The sequence below is a fragment of the Priapulus caudatus genome, unplaced genomic scaffold (assembly GCF_000485595.1).
Source record: "Priapulus caudatus unplaced genomic scaffold, Priapulus_caudatus-5.0.1 Scaffold580, whole genome shotgun sequence".
NCBI classification, from domain to species: Eukaryota; Metazoa; Priapulida; class Priapulimorpha; order Priapulimorphida; family Priapulidae; genus Priapulus; species Priapulus caudatus.
Window position 1 is genome coordinate 96363 of NW_014577641.1, and position 7806 is coordinate 104168.

General features: G+C 40.2%; 2 long non-coding RNA genes across 2 annotated transcripts in view; both read right to left on the bottom strand.

The window, feature by feature from the left end:
* Window positions 1–5371: 5371 nt before the first annotated feature.
* The window catches only part of LOC106811836, a 5030-nt gene continuing 2595 nt past the window's right edge, over window positions 5372–7806 (bottom strand). Inside the window, exon 2 of the long non-coding RNA XR_001394207.1 lies at window positions 5372–5921. This is a non-coding gene — a long non-coding RNA (uncharacterized LOC106811836). The remainder of the gene's footprint in view (window positions 5922–7806) is intronic.
* Window positions 6060–7427, bottom strand: LOC106811835. Its single transcript, XR_001394206.1, has 3 exons — window positions 7121–7427; window positions 6622–6732; window positions 6060–6110 (listed from the first exon to the last, which is right to left on the bottom strand). It is a non-coding gene; the product is annotated as an uncharacterized LOC106811835 (long non-coding RNA).

Here is a 7806-nt window from a genome sequence, read left to right on the forward strand (position 1 = left end):
AAATATACACAAGGGCTAAATAATAACATTAATGTCTTCCATTTTTGAAGTGAAGGTTTCAACTTGAGACATTTCTCGGGCGTCGAGATCTGAAAACTTATTAATACATAAGATTGTTGACACTAGAACAAGGAAAAACAATTGTACAAAAAGTAACTAGAATTTTGATTTAAAAAAATTAAAATCTAGGAAAATATTCTCTGCCACTTCATAATTTTGTTGTCAAATTTGTTTCATCGTCATCTACAGTTGTTAAACATATATATCAAGAGTATATATATATATAAGCAAACAATCTGGAAGTCCCTAAATTCCATTTATTTGCATAATGCATTATTAGAATTTTGTTATGCTTGCATATGCAACCAATATTAACTTATGTAAAGAAATATTGGACATGTGTAAATCATAGATGATAGGTCAATATTCTGTGTAAAAATGTGACATTTGTTTGTAGTTGTGAAAGTAACTCACGGAATAAGCCACTTCGTAGTTACGCACTGGAACCCTATGACGTCATCGGGTCATAGGTCATTTGTACATAGCTGAGAATATCGATCGCACGTTCGCTCGTACGCGTTTGCCGTATGCTACATAATATGCATGAATGTTATACAGAAGCTATGTAAAATCGTGCATGCGTTTGTATTCTGTACTGAACCGATCGACTATCTGCTTGTGCTTTTTGTTTTTTGGATTTTTATGTGTGTGTATGATATTCATTGTGGGGTATTTTATGCAGATATGCAGTGTCGGTTCTTCTCGGTCAGTCAGTTAACTGCAGCTAGTCAGATCAGTCAGTCTCGGTCATATCATTTATTTATGGATGTCTTTTTGCTCCCGGGATTTCTTAATTCTAATACAACAGAAATGCACACTCAGACATACATGTAATTAACTTGCAAAGCATATTTATTGATTTATGTTTAATGCACATCTAACTACATATGAACAAGGAGGAATGTTAACCTCTAAATACATTGTACAAGCAATTAAAGCAATGAAAATGGGGAAATTGTGTACGTGTATACTTGTATGAAACCTGCAAATGTAGCAAGCATAATTTAGAATGTAGCAAGTTTAAAAAATAGCAATGAAATAAACGCGTTTTCATTTGAGAGACAGCAGCTAGGGAATAAACATGTATCATAATTTCTTATATTTCATATTATTAATATATATGAAAACCTTCAATTTAAGTACCATTTGATATTAATAATAAAAAATATATGCGTGACTCCTGTTTCATGTGTAAATGGTATTTTAGCTGCCATAGTATAGACATATTGTAATCAAAATACTAATGACTGAAATAGTATGCATTCAAGCAATGTTATGATTATTATATTATTTTATGTTTATTAATGAATGCTATTTAATTATTGAATGTTCGTTGCTTTATTGTATATAATTGAGAATGAGATGTAACTGCATGCGTATGAATGATGCAATGAGAAAATGGTGATGGAGACGTCAGATGTTCATTATGACAATTACAGAAACTTTGGTGAGGATGAAAAATATTAAGGAAAGCTTTCAATAAATGATGGACTTAAAATAGTTTTATAATGTCTTAATTCTCATGTGTACAAATAGCTACTAGGTAAACTCGAAAGTTTTTCACACATGCATCTTTACGTTATTGCCATAATTAGTACTGAAATCATTACATGGGTTCTTTATAAACATGTATCCCTATACCTAAAAGAAAGGATACCAGTTATAACCACGCATTTTCCCATTTATCAACTAAGTAACAGACAACAAAATTGAACAAATAACATGTATTTGTTCTACATGTATCAATGAAGTTTACACACATTCTATATTGGGCAAATCTTGGTTAAATGTGATGTTATTTCCAACTTAGACAAGTACAGTACGTACGGTTCCACTTGCTATCACACGCCACGGAGACCCAGCGAGCGTTTTATGTACAATTGACCTTTGGCAAAAGTTCACGCCAGAATCTCGCGCATGCTCAATGCGTAACTACGAAGTGGCTTATTGGCTTGCTTAAAAAAGTTTGGCTGTATTAATCGCTTCTTTGACCTCTTAGTTTACATTCAGTTTAGTGACAAACCTTTGTTGCTGGCAAGGGGCCAGAGTTCTCTAAAATGTGTTGATTATAACGTGGTTCAACCTAGATACAATAATGTAACCCAAACCCAGGACACTGTGGGTTTCGAGTTTATTGACCCACGATTAACCTAATTAATTAGCAATTATGCACGCGCGGTAATGCCCATAGGCTATTATACGCATATCTCGCGAAGGAGTCGAGGTATAATTATAGAATTCTACATGCATAATGATACATGTCTTAGCTATAAGCACTGTAAGTTTCGAGTTAATTGACTCACGATTAACCTAATTAATTAGCTGTTATTCACGCGCGGTAATGCCCATAGGCTTATACAGGCATATAGTACAGGTTTAGCCGGTAGAAAAGTATTTACCTATATTGCGATCTATATGAGTTACGTTTCTAGAATTCTACATGCATAATGATACATGTCTTAGCTATAATCACTAAGTTTCGAGTTAATTGACCCACGATTAACCTAATTAATTAGCTGTTATTCACGCGCGGTAATGCCCATAGGCTTATACAGGCATATAGTATGGGTTTAGCCGGTAGGAAAGTGTACCTAAAGTGTAGAGAGTGATATTGGATGGTGGGACCTTGGCTTCAATCAATAGAGAGTGATATGTGACGGTAGGACGTTGGCCTCAAGCAGTAGGGAGTGATATGGGATGGTAGGACCATGGCTTCAATCAGTAGATAGTGATATAGGATGATAAGATCATAGATCTTTCTATCCTCCTTTCCTTCTCCTCCTCCTCCTTTCCTCCTCTACTCCTCCCCCTCCTCCTCCTCTCTTCTCCTCTCTTCTTCTCCTCCTCTCCTCTCCTCCTCCTGCTCCTCCTCTCCTCCTCCTCTTCTCCTCCTCCACCTCTTCCTCCTCTCCTGCTCCTCCTCTCCTCCTCCTCTCCTCTTCTTCCTCCTTCTCCTCCTCCACCTCCTCCTCTCCTCCTTCTCTCCTCCTGCTCCTCCTCTTCCTCTCCTCCTCTTCCTCCTCCTTCTCCTCCTCCACCTCCTCCTCTCGTATAATAGCCTATGGGCATTACCGCGCGTGCATATTTGCTAATTAACTCACAGTGATTATTTCTAAGACATGTATCATCACGCATGTAGAATTCTAGAAACGTAACTCATATAGATCGCGAGATGTGATAGGTAAATACACTTTTCTACCGGCTAAACCCATACTATATGCCTGTATAAGCCTATGGGCATTACCGTGCGTGAATAACAGCTAATTAATTACGTTAATCGTGAATCAATTAACTCGAAACTCACAGTGATTATAGCTAAGACATGTATCATTATGCATGTAGAATTCTAGAAACGTAACTTATATAGATCGCGAGATATGATAGGTAAATACACTTTTCTACCGGCTAAACCCATACTATATGCCTGTATAAGCCTATGGGCATTACCGCGCGTGAATAACAGCTAATTAATTAGGTTAATCGTGGGTCAATTAACTCGAAACTCACAGTGATCATTTCCAAGACATGTATCATCACGCATGTAGAATTCTAGAAGCGTAACTCATATACATCGTGAGATATGATAGGTAAATACACTTTTCTACCGGCTAAACCCATACTATATGCCTGTATAGCCTATGGGCATTACCGCGCGTAAATAACAGCTAATTAATTAGGTTAATCGTGGGTCAATAAACTCGAAACTCACAGTGATTATTTCTAAGAGATGTATCATCACGCATGTAGAATTCTAGAAACGTAACTCGTATAGATCGCGAGATATGATAGGTAAATACACTTTTCTACCGGCTAAACCCATACTATATGCCTGTATAAGCCTAAGGGCATTACCGCGCGTGAATAACAGCTAATTAATTAGGTTGGGTCAATTAACTCGAAACTTACAGTGATTATAGCTAAGACATGTAGAATTCTAGAATTCTAACTCTACTCCTTCGCGAGATATGCGTATAATAGCTAGCCTATGGGCATTACTGCGCGTGCATATTTGCTAATTAATTAGGTTAATCGTGGGTCAATAAATTCGAAACTTACAGTGATTATAGCTAGGACATGTATCATCACGCATGTAGAATTCTAGAAACGTAACTCATGCGCGGGCAGAGGGTTCGGAGTCGGGTGCCGCCATATTGACCGGTAGAAAAGTGTATTTGCGCCCTTATTTTATATTGGTCTACTGGGATGCTGAAGGCTGAGTGAATCGACGATAAGTCTGGATTTAATCACAATACTTTTATTGAATAAGTCTGCTGGCTACATAATGCTGATCATCTCTTTATGGCTGAACTTCCTGTTCCTGTTGATACAGAGAATGCTCACTAGGTGAGAACTGAAGGGGGGTTTCGGAATTACATGAACACTACATTCCTCCCTTTCTAGATAAGAACTTGTTCTCTTTTAGCATTGTTCAAACTCTGTATAATAGAAACCTTGATTAGGCATGTTAAGTAACACTTAGTAATACAATTTATTAGTGATCTCAATAATAATAGGCGCGTACACACTGGCGCGAATAAGCGGGATGCAAATCCCTGTTTTTGAATCGCGATCGAAATACCGAGATTATTACAAGTGTGAACGCAATAATACCCACTAATAATCGCGATCAGCATCGTGCTCCAAATCGCACGTTTGACTGCGATTGATTTGAATAAGCGCGACTTATTGCGTGTTGAACGCTCGCCTTTGAATAAGCCGCCCAATTATTTGCTGTGTGTGAACGCGTCGCGCAATAATCCCGTATTTTCTAGACCCATCATCTAAGCGAACCCCCTTGGTGAGCAGCGACCATGCGCAGTGAGCATCATTCCGCAGTGCAAAGCATTCGCAGTTCTATCATAGAATTATCCCGCTCGGCATCTAGCCGATTATTCACCTGTGTGAACAACGACACAATTATCTCGGTATTTCATCGCGATTAGCATCGCGGTTTTTCTTGTGTGTGAACGCGCCTAATGTATTATTATACAGATAACGCACGGCCCGGCGTGCATCAGTGTAAATGCAGCGCGGCGCTAGGTATCTTTAGACTGGTGCGCACTGCGCATCAGCAAACTGCATGCAGCGCCCCCTTCCCACACTTAGGATATACTCAGTAGATTGAGCCTATGAGTGAGAGCGCCATCTGTCGTGGAGTTTGGCGCATCAGCCGCTTGCGGCGAATGCGCCGTGCGCACCAGTCTAAAGATACCGAGCGCCGCGCTGCATTTACATTGATCGCACAACAGGCCAAGTGCGTTATCTGTTTTATAAAATTGCAACACACAATTAATTGAAAATAAATAGTAAGTCTAGATCACGAAAATTTATTTCAATTCTGAACGTCAAAACAAACACATTTACAGTTTAGTAAATTGCTTCACACACAATTAACAGTATGTCTAGATAAATAGTCTAGAAAATAAATAGTAAGGCTAGATCTCGAAAATTTGTTCCAGTCCCGAAAGTCAAAAACAAACGCATGTTTATTTTTAGTATACACTTAAACCTGATACAATAATGAGTGCTGACATTAGTCTATTTGTCAGTAGGTAAATCCATTAGAAATGTGTTAGATTTACTTAACACATTATACTCCAGGCCCAGCACTAGTTGAATTCGGCCTTGGCTGTATTAGTGTAGCGACACTTTAGGCGTGTGTCGATGGGCCTTTCTCATCTGTTTTAAGTGGGGGTATAGCCGCAGTTTGCCATTAAGTAGTTGCACAATTTTGTGCATATCGAACCGCCAGCATTTCGCTTGCGTCTGCCGTAGCAAGGGCAGTGCAGGAACTCCTCTATGTGATCTACGATGTGGCAGAAATCCGTCCCAAGCACGTGGCGCTTCACTCTCACCGCGACCTTGCCTGCTTCGTCCACAGAAATAGAATAGATTCTATTCTATTTCTATTCTATTCTATTCTATTCTATTCTATTTCTATTCTATTCTATTCTATTCTTCTATTCTTCTATTCTATTCTTCTATTCTATTTCTGTGGCTTCGTCTGCCGGAGCCGCTGACGTCACTGTAGTCAGCAACAGTGTCGCCATCTGTGAATCGCAGGAGGAAATTCGTAACACAAATTCAGTAGGCGCGCACGCGAGTATTGGGGAAGAGGAGGAGGAGGAGGAGGAGGAGGAGGAGGAGAAGGAGCAGGAGGAGCATGCAAAAGGAGGGAGATGGGTGGCGGAGGTTATTTTCGGGACGCGGGATTGGAACGTTCTAATTATCTGGGAACTGGGAAATGCCGGATGAACTTATTTCATGGTTCGGAAATGGAAGTCAAACGGGACGCGGGATAGTTGCATTTTTAAAATGATTCGGAAACTGGGAAATGGCATATTTTAGTACCCCGGGGAACTGGGAATGCCCCCACCCCCGCGTCCGTTCGCGCACACGCATGCGCACACGACCACGAACACATATGTACACGCACGCACGCACGCACGCAAGCATGCAGGCACGCACAAACACACGCATACTATATACTCTTATGTATATATAGCTTCCTTGGCCACGAGAATCAGTGACTCTGATTAGAATATTGAGGCAAGCCCTTACCAGCAGTGCAGCGACCACAATTCTCCAGTTTGTTTTCTTTCCTTCAAGTTGCATCTTGTTTTTTTAGGTTTTTCCTCTTTGTTTCGCTTTGTCGATGTTCGATATAATTGCCTGTAGAGCAAACAAGTACGATTTAGATCATGAGTCGTTTATATATTTACACGTTGGGTTTTTGCGCGACCTTACTAGATGTCTGTTCGAACGATGGCACGGTGTGATTCTAATTAGAACGGTTAATTAATTATAATTACCAATTTACTGACGGTTGCATGTAGCTTGTAAGCTCACGTTGTTATTTACTGCCACTGTACCGTAATTAAATGAATGAATGAATAAATAAATAAATAAATAAGGTCTCACTTCCCCTCTCCTCTCCTGCTCCTCCTCTCATTTCTCTCACTAGTTGCTACTGCAGCTACATGAATGAGAGGTCTCACTTCCCCTCTCCTCTCCGCTCCTCTCTCACGATTATCTCACAGAAGATGCTATTGCAACTTACCTTGTGAATCGACGAGCAAGTCTCTTTCGTGAAATCAAGTGAATCTCGTCTCTCTCTCTCTCTCCCTCTCTCTCTTTCTCTCTCTCTTTTTTTTCTCTCTCTTTCGCTCTCTCTTTCTCTCTCGCTCTCTCTGTCTCTTTCGTTTTGGCCTTGCTCGCGTTACCAGTACACAACGACGAAGTAGCGACTGGTCTGGAGGCGGTTGGCTTGGCGACATTTATATAGTCGCTTGTAGGGCAGTAGTGTCTAATTCGTCACCGGTCACGCCACAGTTACCTGACCCCTCTCACCGCGCGTACGTCGGTGTATGCAAAATAGGTGAAAACATCTAAAAATGTGGACGCGGAACTGTTTCGAGCATTATTAGCTGATCATTTATCTCAGTTATATCCTATCGATGTTAGGGTGGTCCGGAGGCATGACCGCCCGGGGAAATGTTTAAAATTTGCTTTATAATGGTGCATTCTGGTGCATGCACTTTAACAGTTTTCTTCTGGATAAAATATACCTAGCCCAACTATAAAATAGGTTGTTTGAGGGGTGGTTCCGGAACCCCTGGAACCCCCCCCCCCCTTGGGTACGGGACAGACGTGCCATGATCACGAGAATAATGAAATATAAAGAGGGTGGATTAGCCCATAGTTAGTTAGTTAGTTAGTTAGTTAGTTAGTTAGTTAGTTAGTTAG